Source organism: Panthera uncia, chromosome B1 (assembly GCF_023721935.1).
Source record: "Panthera uncia isolate 11264 chromosome B1, Puncia_PCG_1.0, whole genome shotgun sequence".
Lineage (NCBI taxonomy): Eukaryota > Metazoa > Chordata > Mammalia > Carnivora > Felidae > Panthera > Panthera uncia.
In genome coordinates this window covers 107087637-107106433 of record NC_064811.1, presented here as the reverse complement: position 1 = coordinate 107106433, position 18797 = coordinate 107087637, and the positions used below count along the sequence as shown (strand labels likewise).

Genomic DNA, 18797 nt, shown 5'->3' with positions numbered 1-18797 from the left:
AAAGAAAGAAAGAAAGAAAGAAAGAAAGAAAGAAAGAAAGAAAGAAAGAAAGGAAGAAAGAAAGAAAGATCTTACCATTTGCAATGACTTGGATGGAGCTAGAGAGTATTATGCTAAGTGAAATAAGTCAGTCAGAGAAAGACAAATACCATAAGATTTCACTCAAATGTGGAATTTAAGAAACAAAACAAGCAAAGAGAAAAAAGAGAGAGCAAAGCAAACCAAGAAACAGACTCTTAACTCTAGAGAACTGATAGTTACCAGAGGGGAGGTGGGTGTGGGGATGAGTGAAATAGGTGATGGGGATTAAAGAGTGCATTTGTTGTGATGAGCACAGGGTGTTGTATGTTAAGTGTTGAATCATTATATTGTACACCTGAAACTAATATAATGCTGTATGTTAACTGGAAGTTAAATAACTTCTTAAAAAAATAAATATATAAAACACCTAGATAGTGTAAAGTTGAGCTCCAAATGAATGTGAAGGTGGGCCCATATTCATAAATTCTCAGAGAAAAATTGTGCTACCCCAACTCCCAGCTCAGACTAATATAGGTAAGTTGCTTAATTGGCTTTGTGCCAGTGGATAGATATTTTTCCAGTTCAGTCTTAACCTGTCCACTGGTGTTGCAATTCTTCAATAGTTTCTCATTTTATTTTCTATTTCATTTTGAAGCCCCTGACTCATATGGACCACAGCGTCATTTTCTGTCCCCACAGGGCCATTAAATTCCAGTTCTTGATGACAGAGATGGAACCAACCCCACTCCCATTTTCCTAGGTAGCCACATCAACTTTTTCCCTGGGGTTTTGTTTCCTCATCATTTATCTCCCTGGGGATTTTCCAAATTTTTCTGTGAGCATTTAAATGAATGGTTGTGTTTTATCTAGTATTTCTAGATTTTTAAAAACTAGATGCTATTCTGGTTATATAATCCCCACTATCCAGAAACAAAGCTCTTTAAGTTGTTTTGATATGAGTCAATATTGGATATTATGTTTAATATTCAATGATAAAGAAGATAATTTTAGGATTACTAAAAATGAAACCAAAATCTGTCACATATGATTCAGTGAGAAATCCTTATATTAATGTCACATTCAAAATGAGTTTAGTACTTTCTTAGCTCTTTTTAAAGCTCTTATTTTAGAAGCCAAAGATAAAGAATTTGGTTGCTTTCAAAGCTCTATTATTTAACTCACATAATTTATTAATTATGAATATAAATTATGATTAACTAATTTACTCAACTGATCTTACATTTTCTTGATTTGTATTGGGATGCTGTGTCAGGATTTATAAAAATTCAGTGTCAGTTCAGATATTTTGCCAAGTTTTCCCACTATTCCCCTAATCCTAGCCTATGCCACACTTAAGAAAAAAAAACCTGGAGGGCATTTTCCATCCATACGTGAAACATTTTTCTGCCTCTGGCTGTTGCTATGCCTTAAACTATCCATAAATTCTTATTCCCCACTCCTCAAATCCAACTCTCAAACCTATGCATGTTTCAAGGCCCTACTTATAGGTCTGTCATCTTCATGAAAGCCCTCTTTATTGCCCCAAATATGATCTCCAGTCTCTTTCTGCATTACTCTTGTGATCCTTATATTCTATCATGGTTTATTTCTTCATCAGGGTTTTAAATTTTGGTTTACCTCAGAAAATAGAAGTATCTTTTTTATTCTTATATTCCATAAAACACTTTGAGAATTTATAGAAAATCAACAAATACCTATTGAGTTTCAAGTGAATAAAAGCTCCTTTGCAATTCAAATTGATAGCTTTATAAAATTATAAATAACGTCATTATTTATTTTTTAAATATAAACCCTGAAAGAGAAGATTTAAAAGTGTTACATGCTATATAAAACTTGTGACAATACCTGGAATTAACCCCTCAGGATTCCTACAAAAAAGGAAGGTTTAGACTAAATGACTTGTAAGGTTTCTTCTACCTCTATATGCTAATATTCTTTACCAACTTCATATACATTTTTATGTATATTTCAGTCAGAGGGCATAGCATTTGTGCTGGCAGTGAGGTAATCACTTAGCTTAACACTATGCTTCCTGAAAATGAGAAATGATTACAGGATGCAGTAGAAGCAAGCAAGACATACAGAAAACACTAAAACACTAAAACACTTTCCTCCTGCAGTGTCTCTCCACTGCCCTCTATTGTCTTCGCTTAATACTACCCTTGTTGAAAATAAGTGATTACAGAATCCAGCTCCATATCACAGAGCAGGCAGTGAAGAATGGGTTTGAGTGGCAATGAATTGATGATTGGCAAAATAAGGAATATAAATTTCATTGCATACATGTTATGCTCAATTTAAGAGCATATTTCCTAAAATTTAAAAGATATTTCTTCATGTTATCATATGAGGAAGTAAATTTGGATTTAAATAATTAATTCTTTCGAACACCAAAGTATTAGTTAACAAACTACAATTCAAGCATATTAAATTGTAGCAGAGCAGCTCAGTGCATTATGTGATTTCAACTTATTCTCTAATTTTGCAATTGAAGAATATATTTCACCTTTCCAAACTTATTCTTATTTGATATCAAGGTCTATTTTTAATAAATATCATGGGCTACACATTGGACAAGAAAAAGACTTATGACTTAAAAGAGCATCTAGTGGGGGCGCCTGGATGGCTCAGTCGGTTAAGTGTCTGACTTCAGCTCAGCTCATGGTCTCGCGGTTTGTAAGTTCGAGCCCTGCGTCAAGTTCGAGCCCCGCGTTGGGCTCTGTGCTGACAGCTCAGACCCTGGAGCCTGTTTCAGATTCTGTGTCTCCCTCGTTCTCTCTCCTCCCCCACTCATGCCCTGTCTCCCACTTCTCAAAAATAAATAAACGTTAAAAAAAATAAAAAAGATAAAGTGGGACCAAATACATGTATATGTTTTACTTTTCTTAACACTTTGTTAGGTGTTAGTCATGACTGATTTATCCTTATCACTCGAGGTTGTGAGCTATCAATATGAATTGCATTGTATGTGTTTACATTTCTATATTTCCCACCCAACTCATGCTCAGAAAAAAAATCTATTAAGCCCGGAATAAGATTCCTTAAGCTTTTGATTCTAAAGCTTGTTAAATTTCCTGTTTCAAGCCATAGATAGCAATGCTAAAGAAGTTATTCATATAAAGTTACTTTAAAAAAAATAAATTGGTACTAAGAATGTGCTACTGAGCAGAACATATACATATTGAGTAGAACATGGTAGAACATTTTTTTCCTGCCAGTCTTAATACAATCATGTATCCAGTAGTTCAATTCATAATCATTTAATAAAGTGAACATTTGTAGTCTTAAACATTAAGAAAGAAACAGGCTATTAAAAGTTAAAACCCTACATGCATTTAGCTACGTTTTAAAAAAAAAATCCCAGGAATATTGTAATGAGGTCTAGGTTTGGGAGCAAGCATTGTGCAAGTTAATGTAAGTAATGAACCTTTCATGTGAAATGATGTAGTGTCACAACTCATTTGCATCCCACTTAAAGTGTAATTAAGTTTCTCTGACAGCATGGCTTATGGCTGAAAGAACAGACCTGGCTGTTAAATTAATCCAGAGTCCCTCAGTTAATAACACTCAGCAAAGAAAACTTTACATACTCTTTCATTTAAAGTTCCCAAACTCCCATTTACAGAAGTATATGACAAGGCAGCCATACAGGGAAACCTCTGCCTGAAATTGATGGCCTTTCACCAGACAGATTTAATCATCAAAATACCTGAAAACTAGACTTTGATGAATCAGAACATAAGAATATGCTGTTTTCATTCCAGCTAGGATGGCTGGTAGTCTAGAGGGAATGATTTCACATTTAAATTTCACTGCACCACATAGTTATAGTATGTTTTCAAACTTCCATCCAAAGTGTTGGTAATTTTAAGATTTATAGCAGAACTGGCTTACTATAAGTGCTCAGAAATAATGGAATTTATTTTTCTTATTCATTCTTTCAGGACTTGACTGTTTAATATAAGTGTCCAAGTGAAGTTGTTATCCAATAAATTCTTTTAAGGTTTTTGTGTGTTAGTTTGCCACTTGTCATTGCTTATTTATTTTGTTAAGAATATTTAGTTTTTCAATCCCCAGAATGATTATGATGTTGCCACAAGATTAGAAGTACACTGTGTTATTTAGGACACGTTTTAACTAAAGAAGGATTCAATTTATAAATAATCTAAACTGTTTACAGAGAGGCAGACAAGAGAACAAATTTTTCAGAATCAGATTGCATTTCTTTCTAGGGCACTATAAGAATCTTTGCCCAATAATTATGCATGGCTACTGTTCAGTGCTATTATCCTGTTTTTCTTTCTGGCCTCCCCAGTTCAAAGGCTGATGTCAAAAGAAATACTCTATATTTAAATTAATAGCCTCAAAACTCAACTATTATTGCCACCATAAATAAACTGGCTCCTCAGAAAGTCAGTTAAAGTTTTGGCAGCTGAAGAAAGAAGTTTAGATATATCTTTAACATACATGATATTCCTGAATCCTACAAGTGCCCAATAACATAATCATATAATACCTATTGGACTTACTCCAGTCCTCTAAAGCAGTATTGTTCAAGGTCTTTCAGGTTAAGTGAGCATTTATTCTGACAGACAACCTGCATACCATCCCTACCAAGAAAATTGCCATATTTAGGATTTAGATAATATGTTAAAGTGTAATATTGAGTACAAGTTATAATATTCACCTCCATGCATTTGCACAGTACTGACATGTCCCTAGGGCAAAATTTGCAGCAGCTCATTTTTCTACATCAGGTCTCAGCACTATGCAACGTATCACTGGCATTTTCACAGAAACAGTGCATTCTTTCTTCTTATTTTCCAAAGATCTATTTCAGGGAACAGAAAACTTGCCAGGAAGCCTGAGTTGATAGGGAAGAAGCACCCCAACAATTATTTTCTCTTGCCATTCATTAAAAAGTATCATATAGTAAAACATAAAGAGTAAAATCATGTTCAATTAAATGATTTATTTTGGGCATATTGTTGGAACATTTACAGTGGTACCAGACAAAGATTTTTACTTCAGCTATCCAACTGAGGCCAAAAGGTGAGTTCTATTTGTGAGGTGGTTTTCTTTATGAGTGATTACCTGTGTTGTCAGAGGGATCACAGCAAAGATCCCTCCACACAGCTCTCGAGTCTGGATGCTCCCAGTTGTCTCCCATAATCCACTTCAAATTGAAATGTTTAAAATACACAAGGCAATGGCTTCAGGTCACACTGAAATAAAAAAATCAACTTTTAAGTATTGAATACACAACTGTGTTTCTATTTATTCATTAAAACCAATGAAATTTTAAAAGAAAATCATATTATGTATGTGTCTGGAAATTGTGCATTAATATGTTATTTTTAAATTATATTTATATAAACATTATGTATTATATACTTTTTTTACATACATATGCAATTTTTCTTGTGCACAAGTATACAGACCTTGCTAAAATATTCATTGAAGAGTGAGAAACCAGGGGTGCCTGGGTGGCTCAATCTGTTAAGTGTCCAACTCTTGATTTCAGTTCAGGTCATAATCTCACAGGTTTGTGAGATCAAGGCCCTTATCAGGCTCTATGCTAACAGTGCAGAGCCTGTTTGGGATCTCTGCCCATCCCCAGCATGTGCACACAGTCTCTTCTCTCTCTCTCTTTCAAAATAAATAAATAAACTTTTTGAAAAAAGAGCAAGAAACCATTCTATGCTAATGTTTTACATATACATATATATATATACATGGCATGTTTTTCTTAATTCAAATCACATCTAAGAGTTTGTATGAGCAGGTTGTTGAATTCACATTTAAGACATGTCAAGATGGTCCAAATCTAAGGTTCACCATGTAAAAATAAAGATAATCTGTCATGTCCTATTGATAATTTCTATGAGTCTGTGATTATTACAAAATACACAGACTCAGTTCACACAGAGTACTGTATATTAATTACTTTCATTCATACAAAAGTCTTATTAGTTTTATCTATAGATTAGCAAAGCACACAAGCTTCTACTACCAGCAGCAATGTTACTACTACTATTCTTAAAAGCAAACAGAAATCATGCAGTCCTGTATAGCGCCCAGCACAGCCCAAAGGAAATTGATCCAAATTGACTAATGTATACATTCATTTCTGATTAGATGGAAGTTGATCCAAATAATACAGCTGTTAAAATATATATATATATAAAATACTTATATATTATATATAATATTTATGTATTATTTATATATTTATTATATATAATATTAAATAATATATAATTATTGTTAATATTAAATAATATATAATATTATACAATAATAAAATTTATTATATATAATATTTATATCTTATTTATATACTTATTAAAATATTTATATATATTTATATAAAATATATAAAAAGTAAAACAAATATACTGAAAATAATTCAACTGCGCTATATATAAAGAATACAAAAATAATATGTATATATAATGTATATATACTTACATGTTTATAATTTTATACGTACAATTTTTTTTAATTTTAGGCACAGTGAAAAAAATTTTGAGTGCTTAAAGTACCTTCCAAAAAAATGTACAGTATCTGAAATGAGCAGGTATCAAACCAAAAAATTCAAATATTCATAAAATGTAACATAAGAAATACTTGTAAAATATAAACCATATTTGGATTTTTGGAGTTATGGAAAGTTGAGAAAATAATGTAAATATACAAGAAAGGTTATATGGTAGATTTTATTCTACATTTTAAAAAGTTTAAATAATTTACAATCTTCCCTTGGTATTTTTCACTGCCTTTTAGCTCATACAGTATAAACAGAAAATATTTTAGAATACATTTGGTTAAAATCTCACTTATTTATGAATAGATCCTCTTATTCTCATTATCAGAAATACAATGAAGATCTTTCTTGGATATTAAAAAAACTCAAGGATTTGTTGTTAAAGTTCTTATCTCCCTCTCACAACCCATTATAGCTAAAAGACAAAAGGAAACATGTAATCAAATTATTGTTGCCTACTCACCTTGTCAGACCTCAGTTTCTTCATAGAGTATTGAATAAAGGGCTTCATAAGTTCGTCCAATCCCCAATCTATGAATTGTATATGAATTCATTATATCAGTGCCAGGTGGCAAATATTCCCAAAGAGGAATGAAGAAATGCAATTCCCATTCTACTGATTCCAGGTAATGTTGACTTAAATGTAAGCTCAGCAATTTTTTTTCATAAATTAAGAGGAAATAATCAAAATGTTATAATTTTGAGGTTGGCAAATTTAATGTGTAAACAAATAGAACCACAGTTTAAACTAAACAAAAACTATATATAACTGCTTTATAGGCAAGTTGTCACTCATGGTCCCTAGGTTGAAAACCCATTAATAATGCTATTGAGTATTTATCCCATTCATAGTTTTATTATTTATAAAGTTAAAAGTATTTATGGTCTGCTATAAAACACATAAAATGTCAGATTCAACTTGTGCAAATGGCTACTTTTTAAAAGGCATATTGACACTGCTGAGCTAAGCATTGGTTCTTAAGGCTTAAAGCTCTAAGGAAAGCAACTAAAGCCGCTGTTTGCTCATTAGCCCAAACTTTATTATAGTTGTTAATGTCTATGCTGATCCCTGACAGGCAAACCTAGACTCTAGAGACCTGTTAAGCAGCCACCTTAGCCCCAGGAAACTTGCCCCTACCTGCTTGGGCTAATCATTTTATTCTTTCTCATGATTTCGAAGCTGATCATATTTATTATATTGGTCTTTTTCACTCAATCAACAACAATTATTTTACTATTTTATCATTTTGGTATATTTTGATAAATTTTTTGCTGATATCAATTTCTACCCTTTTAAACTGCTCATCTTCTTATTAGTGCTTATTAACTATAATCTTTTAACAGGGATAAGGCATAAAAGGGATAGGTTTTGGAAACCATCCATATGCCAAACAGAGAATATTGGATTCCTTTTTTATTCAGATTGTCTCCCCGTAGACTTTCTTACCCTGTTCCCAAAGCAGATCCTGTCAACCCTAATGAAGAATCTAATATTAACTGAAGTCAACCAGAATCATTGACAATCCCATTCTAAGAATTATCCATTTGGAAAACTGGTGATCGAAAGCCAAATTACCTTCTCTGCTCTTCCAACTGCAGTCCCTCAGAGATCAAGACAACTTAATTGTAAAGAACTGTTCAGGAAACTGCTGTAACAATGTTATACACAGAACATTGACAACTTCTATGAAAAGACCCATAAACTACAATCTATGGTCTCTGATAAACAAAATCCATTGAATATAGTCATTTCCCCTAGCCATCTATTCTGCATCTAGAGAGGAAAGGATGTAAGGAATTTTATCCAGGGAAGCTCAGAGCTCACTCTGGTGTAACTCTATAAAACTTCTAAAAGTTGTCTCCCTTTTAGAATTTTTTAATAGAACTTTTTAAGTAAAGACTCTACTATCAGATAATTTGAATCCTGTAAACTATCCTGCTGCCAGAAAAAATTTGTGTAACTTGCTTGACCTCCTTCAAAATAGGAATTCATAAAAGTTCTTCATCATGGCTAGAATTGGTTTTGGGGGGGCTATAATTTGTTTTAAGATGATAAGTGTATCATAAGAGCCAAGCATTCATTGTTTATGATGTTATTTTTCCAAAAATAGTTTTTATAAAAAATATTTTTATAAAGATCTGACACTATCAAGCTCTAACAAGTTAGGATCTAAATGTTAACACCATTATTCCTCTCCTCATTTCACTTGCTTCTGTAACAAGAAACTTACCTTAATTCTTAACTTTATCAAGCTCTGCACTGTCATTCAACAAGAATTTATCAAGTGTTGCCACATGGTAGACACTTTTCAAACTGGGCAAAAGTAGTCAACAAAATAAAGTCCTTGTCCTCATGTATCTCATATCCTCATGGATCTTACATTCTAGCTATATTCATAGAAGAGGTTCTTGAGTATCAGCAAACACCTAAGGCAAGCACCTTAGATTCCTTTTCTCATTTACCAAGAGAGGAACCGGATGCCATTTTTGATTTGCTAAAAGCACTGCAGAAAAAAAAAAAATGATTAATGTTCAGAACGCAGACGATAGCAGTAAATTATCATCCAGCTGAATAACCTTTTCATTCATCTTCTTCTATTTCCTTCTGCCTTAGAAGAATATAATTTTAAGAGGTCAAAGATGATGTCTACCTTGTACACTAGCATGCCCCCATTGTCTAGCACATTTAACATATGTTGACTGACTAATGAGCAACAGGTGAAATAATGAATGAATAAATGAGTATCACTGAAGTACCTATTCATAGGCAACCCTATAACTGTGGTTGATTAATACCCTTAGTTGTTCACAGTATCATCCATCTTACTTCTCAAAGTGACTCTGTCAAGTGACCTTCCTGTCATATTAGGCAACAGGCAAAATCCTAAGAAAAATTGTAAATGTACTAGTCACAGATTGAGATTGCTATTTCTGTGCTCCTCACCCCATCCCTTCCTCTAAATTCTTCATATTTTTCTCTGAGTGGTGAGGCAAAAGAAGCCATATAGAAGCTATAGGAGGGAACCAATGTGTCATTTATATATTATCACAGGGGGGAGCTCCCTTGTTTCCCAAAGCTGCAGCATCTTCAGCCTGCTGTCTACCCTCTCAAACCCTACTCCAGTTTCTCCTACTAAATTGCACAATTTTTTTCAATTAAATATTAAAAATGGTCCAGTAGCCACATTAAAATCAGGCCCCCAAAATATTCCAGGCCAAAGTCTTCCAAGGTTGTGGTGAGTAATTCTATAATTTCAAGTAAGTTCTTATTTAAGTACAGTTGCTTTTTTTGAAAAAAGCTTCAGCTCTAACCAAGGCATTCCAGCACAGTTTCCTTTTAGGTAGGTTGGATTTTCATGCCAGCAAAAAAATAAGTCAGACTCTTCAATATTCCGCTGAAAAACCATTCTGGTCATCAGTTTGTCTGATTAAGATTACAATAGTCTTCTATCAATCAACCATACATAATAGAAGGCATCATCATAGTGTGCTTGCTTTTGCTTCCCACTGTGAATTTTTAGCCACATACCTCTTGTTAGAAACCCAGCTAAGATACTTTACATTCAAAAGAAATTGATTAAAGTGGTCATTTCAAAATTTTTTCTTTCTTTCTTTCTTTCTTTCTTTCTTTCTTTCTTTCTTCCTTTCTCTTTTTAATTTGAGAGTTGGGGGTGGGGGGAGGGAAGGCAGAGACAGAGGGAGAGAGAGAATCCCAGGAAGGCTATGCACTGTCAGCGCAAAGCCCAACACAGGACTTGATTCCACAAAATATGAGATCATGACCTGAGCCTAAATCAAGAGTCAGGTGCTTAATCAACTGAGCCACACAGGCGCCCCTCAAAATATTTTCTAATTGTAAACTTATCCAAGGTACTTATAAAAACACATTCCTAGTGATAGAGGGAAGATGGTGGCAAACTAGGAGGACCATAGGCTTACCTAGTCTCACAAATACAACTAGATAACTTTCATATAACCTTAGATACCCCAAAAGTCCATCTGAAGACTGGCAGAACAAACTCCATAACTAAAGGGTAGAGAAGAGGCCACATTGAAGAAGGTAGGAAGTGCAGAAACACAGCTTGGAAGAGAAATGGATCAAGGCTGCAGCAGAGGGGAGGGAGCTGTGGTCATGGAGAAGAGCCAGAAACAGACTAGCACACAGGAGAGTGCATGGAGAAAATGAATCCTCATAGCAATTGACTTGGAAAGTGAGGGGCCCAAATTTCATGAGTTCTTGCAACCAGTAAGACTTAAAGCCTGGAGTTTTAAATGTCAGCATGCTTGGCTCTGGGAGAACCCAGGGGACATTGGAGATGCTTTTGAAGAGAAGGCAGGGCACACAGCCCATGGATATACAACTTGTAAACAGCTATCTGAAGACAGCCTGGGGTACAGAGTGGGGAGGTTAGTTGCTCATCTCAGAGCATGTCCCAGAGAAGCAGTTTCCACAGAGAAACCCCTCGGGGAACAAAGGAACTAGCAGGCACAATTTCTCTCCCCTGCCCCTCAATATAAGCAGGGCCACCTGTGGGAACCAGCAGAGGGCCTACACTCACTACCTAAATTGCTTATACCAAGCCCTGCCCCTCTGTGTTCCAGTATAACTGCCCTTCACAGTCACACTTGCCTCAGTCTCAGCATGGTGGACCCCCTTCTCCAAAAGGCTGGCTCAAACCCTGTGAACATTGCATCTCCTGACCCATGAGTTTTGTGAGGACTCAGTTCCAGTGGCAGTAGTGACAGGTCTCATTTCAGAAGCAGACCAGAATGCCACACTCAGGCAAGATATTAAACACTGCCCAAAACAGGCAAAGAGAGCCTCTGCATATGGCTGGTCAAAAGGATAAAGCAGCCAGGACACAAAAGCAAAGCACACACAGCACACATTGGAGACACTCCCAGAAGTGTCAGGCCCTGAGGAATAGGGGACACTACAATACAAGGCATTACAGGACCTCTTATTCACAAAGCCATTACGCTCAAGAACAGGAGAGGTAGGTGACTTTCCTAACACAGAGAAACAGTTAGAAAGACTTAGACAAAATGAGAAGACAGAAGAATTTGTCCCAAATTAAAGAATAGGACAAAACTACACGTGGATTTCTGAGCAATACAGATATAAATAACATGCTTGATGGAGAATTTAAAGCAATAGTGATAAGGATACTCACTGGACTTGAGAAGAGTGGAGGACATTAGTGAGACCATTAGCACAAAGACAAGAAATAACATAGCAGAGAGATAAAGTGTTCGATGACAAACTGAGAAACACACTTGATGGAATGAACAGCAGGCTGGAAGAAGAAGAGGAAGAAATTAATGACACAGAAGCAAAGTAATGGAAAGTAATCAAGCTGAACAAAAGAGAGAAAAAAATTATGCAAAATGAGAATAGATTTACAGAACTCAGTGACTCTATCAAATGTAAAACATTCATATTATAGGAGTCTCAGAAAAAGGAGAGAAAAGGGGGGCAGAGAACTTATTTGAAGAAGTAATAGCTAACCATTCACTAATCTGGAGAAGGAAACAGATATCGAGATCCAAGAAGCACAGAGAACCCCCAACAAAATCAACAAAAGTAGATCTACATCAAGACATATTATAATGAAAATAACAAAAGATAGTGATAAAGAAAAAATATTAAAAGAAGCAAGACCAAAGAAGAGATTTATGTACAAAGGAACTCCATAAGGCTATCAGTGGATTTCTCAGCAGAAACTTTCCAAGCCAGAAAGTAGTGGCATGATATATACAAAATGATGAATTGGAAAAACCTGCAGCCAAGGATACTCTATCCAGCAAAGCTATCATTCAGAATATAAGGGGAGATAGTTTCCCAGAAAAACAAAAACTAAAGGAGTTCATGAACACTAAACCAGCCCTGCAAGAAATTTTAAAGGGGATTCTTTGAGTGGAAAGGAAAGACCAAAAGTGACAGAATGAAGGTAGGAAACACACAAGCAGTAAAAATGAATATTTCTGTAAAAAGTCAGTCAAGGAACTCACAAAATGAAATGATGCAAAATATGACACCATATACATAAAACATGAGGAGGAGAGGAGTAAAGAATGGGTTCAAACTTAAACGACTTAATATAGACTGCTATATGCAGAAGATGTTGTATACAAACCTAATGGTAACCATATATTAAAAACCACTAATAAATATACAAAGAATAAAGAGAAAAAAATCCAAATTTATCACTAAAGAAAACCAGAAAGCAATGAAAGTGAAAGAGAAGAAAGGATCAGAGAAAATCTTCAGAAACCACAAAACAAATAATAAAATGGCAATAAATACATAGCTATCAATAATAACATTAAATATAAGTGGACTAAATGCTCCAATCAAAAGACATAAGGTGACAGGATGAAAAAAAAAAAGGCAAAACAAAACTCATGTATATGTTGCCTATCAGAGACTCATTTTAGAACTAAAGACATCTGTAGATTGAAAGCGAGGGGATAAAGGAACTTCTATCATGCAAATTAGTGTCAAAAGAAAGCCAGAGCAATACTTATATAAGACAAAACAGACATTAATTCAAAGACTGTGGAGCACCTGGGTGGCTCAGTTGGTTAAGTGTCTGACTTTGGCTCAGGTCATGATCTCATGGTTCGTGAGTTTGAGCCCCACATCAGGCTCTGTGCTGACAGCTCCGAGCCTGGAGTCTGCTTCAGATTCTGTGTCTTCCTCTCTCTCTGCTCCTCCCCAACTTGCTCTCTCTCTCTCTTTCTCTTTCTCTCAAAAATGAATAAACATTAAAAAAAACAAAGACTGTAATGAGAGACAAACAAGGACACTATTTTTAATAATAAAGGGGACAATACAACAAAAGATACAATTGTAATATTATTATACACAAACATGTAACATATTATAGACCTAACATGAGAGCACCCAAATACACAGAACAGTTAATAACAAACATAAAGGAACTAATCAATAATACAATAATAGTAGGGGACTAATTAACATCCCATTTACATCAATGGACATATCATCTAAACAGAAAATCAACAAGGAAACAATGGCTTTGAAAGACACACTGGACCAGATGGATTTAACAAATATATTTAGAACATTCCATCTTAAAACAGCAGCATATACATTCCATCCTAGAAGAGCATAATACACGTTATTTTCAAGTGCATATGGAACATTTTCACAGAACGAGAACAAACAATCTTAAAATTTGTATGGAACCACAAGAGACCCCAAATAGCCAAAGCAATCTTGCTGATAGCATGGAGCATGCTTAGGATTCTCTCTCTCCTCTCTGCCCCTCCCCTGCTTACATGCATGCTCTGTTTCTTTCTCTCAAAATAAATAAATATACTTTAAAAAATAAATCTTGGGAAATGTAAATCAAAACTACAATGAGGGGTACCTGGGTGGCTCCACTGGTTAAGTGTCTGACTCTTGATTTCAGCTCAGGTCATGATCTCACAGGTCACGAATTCAAGCCCTGCATCAGGCTCTGCACTGAGTGTGAAGCTTGCTTAGGATTCTCTCTTTGCCCCTCCCCCTTCTCAAAAATAAATAAATAACCTTTAAAAAAAACTACAATGAGATATCACCTCACACCTGTCAGAATGGCTAAAATCAACACAAGAAATAATCGATATTGACAAGAATGTGGAGAAAAGGAATCCTCTCACACTGTTGATGGGAATGCAAACTGATGCAGCCTCTCTGAAAAACAGTATGGAAGTTCCTCAAATATTTAAAAATAGAACTACCCTATAATCCAGGAATCACATTACTGGGTACTCACCTAAAGAATATAAAAACACTAACTCAAAGGGATACATGCACCCCTATGTTTATTACAGCATAATTTACAATAGCCAAATTATGGAAAGAGCCCAAATGTCCTTTGGCCAAATGAATGGATAAAGAAGTGGTACACACACACACACACACACACACACACAAAATATGTAATATTACTTTGCCATAAAAAATGAAATATTCCAATTTGCAGTGACATGGATGGAACTACAGAATATAACGCTAAGTGAAATAAGTCAGTCAGAGAAAGATAAATACCATATGATTTCACTCGTATGTGGAATTTAAGAAACAAAACAATAAGCCAAATGGAAAAAGAAAAAAGAAACAAACCAAGAAACAAATTCTTAACTACAGAGAACAAACTGATGGTTACCAGAGGGAAGGTGGGTGGGGAATTAAGGAGTGCACTGTCATGATGAGCACCAGGTGATTAAAATAAAAACTAGGGGCCCCTGGGTGGCTCAGTCGGTTAAGCATCCGATTTCAGCTCAGGTCATGATCTCGCAGTCTGTGAGTTCAAGCCCCACATTGGGCTCTGTGCTGTCAGTTCAGAGCCTGGAGCCTTCTTTGGATTCTGTCTCCCTCTCTCTCTGCCCGCCCCCCACTCATGCTCTGTCTCTCAAAATATGAATGAAAAACAAAATCCCTAGTCTCCATTCAAGATTCCTGAATCTGAATATTAAGGGAAGATCCAGTGTCTACAGTAGTGCCTTGCACATTAGTAGCTACATGCCAAGAATCAGTTAAATGAGTAAATGTATGAGTTATTGACTCCCATACTGAATACTTCATTTCCTGAAGACAGATGGTTAGTTCATTTTGTGGGACAGAATCATTAGGATTTTGCCCACCTGTATTTTTTGCTAGTCTAGATTTTCCCTGGAATGTGAGCTCCTTGAAAGAAGGTTTGACTGTGCTATTCATGTATTTAACTCCAGCCACAAGAACAATACCATATATATACATGGTAAGTGCCCACAAATATTTATTGAGTAAATGAATCAGTCTATAAACCTCATATTTATCAAGTCCCATACAAAATGCCAAGAGTGTTTAATCAGAGTAGAACTTATAATATTGAATACAGATACATCCGAGCCAGAAAAGTTGAAGTTGACATTGATGACTTCAATCTATTTTAAGATTGAAGATTTTCATTCTTCAAACAACAATGTTTACAAGGAAGAATTGTAATGGCTATCATTTAGAGATCAAATTCTTATTTAAACCTGCATGATAATGTCCTATAGAATTATATACCTACTATATGCCTAATGCTAAAAATGTGAAATGTATTTGTTTGTCAACATTATGGCAGATTTTATAGATGGCACAAATATTTCAATGAACTTCTAACCCAAAGAACCATCCTAGGAGAAAACATACTCCTTCAGATACAAATATTTTTTTCTTCCTTTCAGAGAAAAGGAGATTTCCTTATTTTGTAGATTCCCAGTATAGTTTATATTTTGGTGTTGTTCATTTTTTTAAAATTTTGCTTCTCCTTTGTTTTTTTTTTTCCAAATAAGAGATACTTAAAGTAGATATAAATAAAACACATACTAAAAAAATCATATAAAACTTGTAAGAAATCCAATGTTAACTAAATTAACAAAACACTTAAAAAAGTAATAAATGACATTTATTAGTGAAAGCTTCACTAAAAGTGAAAGCTTCAGGAGAGGTGACATATTATTTGACTCTGTATCCTCTGGCCCTAACACAGAGCCAGGCCCATAAAAGGTACTCAGTGAAACTTGGATTAACAAATGAAAGAATAAATGAATGAATTCATTTCTGCCTAATAAATATACTTAAAAACTAATTTTGTTTCATTAATCAAACCCATTTTTTAACAAACTACTTTCAGTAGCAATTTGCTTGATACTCAAGTACACATACCTTTTTCTACCTATGAAAACAAAACTGTGCTCCAGTTTTCAGTGTTGATTATGCTAGATACTACAGTATGACAGAGCCAAACCATTTCAAGAATTCAGCAAAACACTTCACTCTATTTGACACTTAAATAGACCAACAGTATTAAATCCATCACCTTCGTTCTGTTACCTCCACTACTGGGATTTTAATCCAGTTGGTATCCACCTAACACTCAATATACCCACAGTTCTCAATTTTGATTTTTCCCCTTCCATGAAATGGAAAATCAAATGGTAAAGTTAACAGAAGTGTAAAAAACACAGTACCAAATGTATTTTAATGGCGGTGTGAGTGTCGTTTAGGATAGCTGCTCTCTGAATAAATAGATTTGGGGCCTAACAATTAGAGAAAAAGGCATGGCATGTCCATCGCTTAGACCTGAAGACCTGTTGGCTGATCACTGTCCAGTTATGATTACTGGTCTCACCTGCAGTTTCCCTATAGCTCAAAAAACTGTCTAGCTGATTTTGTATGCAGAGGTTCCTAGATCGATTTCGTCCTGGAATAGATTCCTCACAAACAAGGATAATCCTTTATTTGAGGTATAGTCACTTGAATTCCTCTCTGTATTCTTCACTGTCAGGCTTTGCAATTTTTATTTATTCTTAGTAGAATGCACTTACTATTGTAGTTATGGCACTTTTCACTCTAAGTCCTTCTTTTCAGAGTCTTCAAGAAAGAAACGTCTTTAGCTAGAAATTTCTCATGCTTGTTGACAGTCCAGAAATGATTTATTTTACAAAGGAATAGAGGTGAAAGGAGTAGAAAGATAATTTATTCTACCATCTTTGAGAACGTGATTATCAGTTAATCACAAGTTTACTGTTAAATGAAATGTGATGGCTTTCAACCTTTAATTTTTATTGCTTTTATCTTTGTTAATAACACTAAAATATTTCAAAATTTCCTGAATAGAGAAAACCTAGGGTAAAAATATTGTCCGTGGCTAAAGTAATTTTAATTTATTCTCTTCCACATTAATGTGGTAAAATGGATTACTATAACACTAGACAATGAAAAACATGATGTAATCTTATGTATATATTTACAAATACATTTACAATATATTTATTCATACATGGGTCTATATATAAACCAATATTTACTTATTCTGTAGGTGTCCCTTCCAATGTTTTTAAACATTAGCTTCTTCCACACATGAAAGAGTCCATGATAATCAGAATTGTCACTCTCTAAAACCTCCACTTAATATTTTGACTATTAAATCCATTGCTTTCCAAACCTTTTCCCCCATAAAAATTACTGCATATAGGGAAACCTGTGAGGCTCAGTTGATTAAGCATCAGACCTGGGCTCAGGTCATGATCTCACAGTGTGTTCAAGCCCTGCTTCAGGCTCTGTGCTGACAGCTCAGAGCCTGGAGCCTGCTTCCGACTCTCTCTCTCTCTCTCTCTCTCTCTGTTCCTTCCTTGTTTGCTCTCTGTCTCTTTCTCTCAAAAATAAATAAACATTGAGAAAAAAAATTTTTAAAGAATTACTGTATATATACGTAGGACTAAATTATAAAATGGTGGGGCACCTGGGTGGCTCAGTTGGTTGAGTGTCCAGCTCTTGATTTCAGCTCAGGTCATGATCCCAGGGTCATGGGACTGAGCCTTGTGTTCAACTCTGTGCTAAGTGTCAAGCCTGCTTAAGATTCTCTCTGTCTCAAATACAGCATCCTTCTGGATTAAAACCCTCAAGAAAGTAGGGATAGAAGGATCATAACTCAACATCATAAAAGCCATATATGAAAGACTCAATGTTAATATCATCCTCAATAGGGAAAAACTGAGAGCTTTCCCCCTAAGGTCAGGACGAGACAGGTATATCCACTCTCACCACTGTTATTCAACATAGTATTGGAAATCTTAGCCTCTGCAATCAGACAACACAAAGAAATAAAAGGCATCCAAATCAGCCAGGAGGAGGTCAAACTTTCTCTCTTATCAGATGACATGATACTCTATATGGAAAACCCAAAAGATGCCACCAAAAAACTGCTAGAACTGATTCATGAATTCAGCAAAGTTGCAGGATATAAAATCAATGCACAGAAATCGGTTGCATTCCTATACACCAACAAAGAAGCAACAGAAAGAGAAATCAAGGGATTGAACCCATTTACAGTTGCTAAAAAACCATAAAATACCTGGGAATAAACCTAACCAAAGATGTAAAAGATCTACACACTGAGAAGTATAGAAAGAAAGAAAGAAATTGAAGAAGACACAAAAAAATGGAAAAAGATTCCATATTCCTGGATAGGAAGAACAAATATTGTTAAAATGTTGATAATACCCAAAGCAATCTACACATTCAATGCGATCCCTATCAAAGTAACACCAGCATTCTTCACAAAGCTAGAACAAACAATCCTAAGATTTGTATGGAACCAGAAGAGACCACGAATAGCCAAAGCGATCTTGAAAAAGAAAACCAAAGTAGGAGGCATCACAATCC

General features: G+C 34.9%; 1 long non-coding RNA gene across 1 annotated transcript; it reads right to left on the bottom strand.

Moving 5' to 3' along the window:
• Nucleotides 1–4922: 4922 nt before the first annotated feature.
• Nucleotides 4923–9128, bottom strand: LOC125923117 (uncharacterized). Its single transcript, XR_007457906.1, has 3 exons — nt 8821–9128; nt 7053–7120; nt 4923–5267 (listed from the first exon to the last, which is right to left on the bottom strand). It is a non-coding gene; the product is annotated as an uncharacterized LOC125923117 (long non-coding RNA).
• Nucleotides 9129–18797: the final 9669 nt, after the last annotated feature.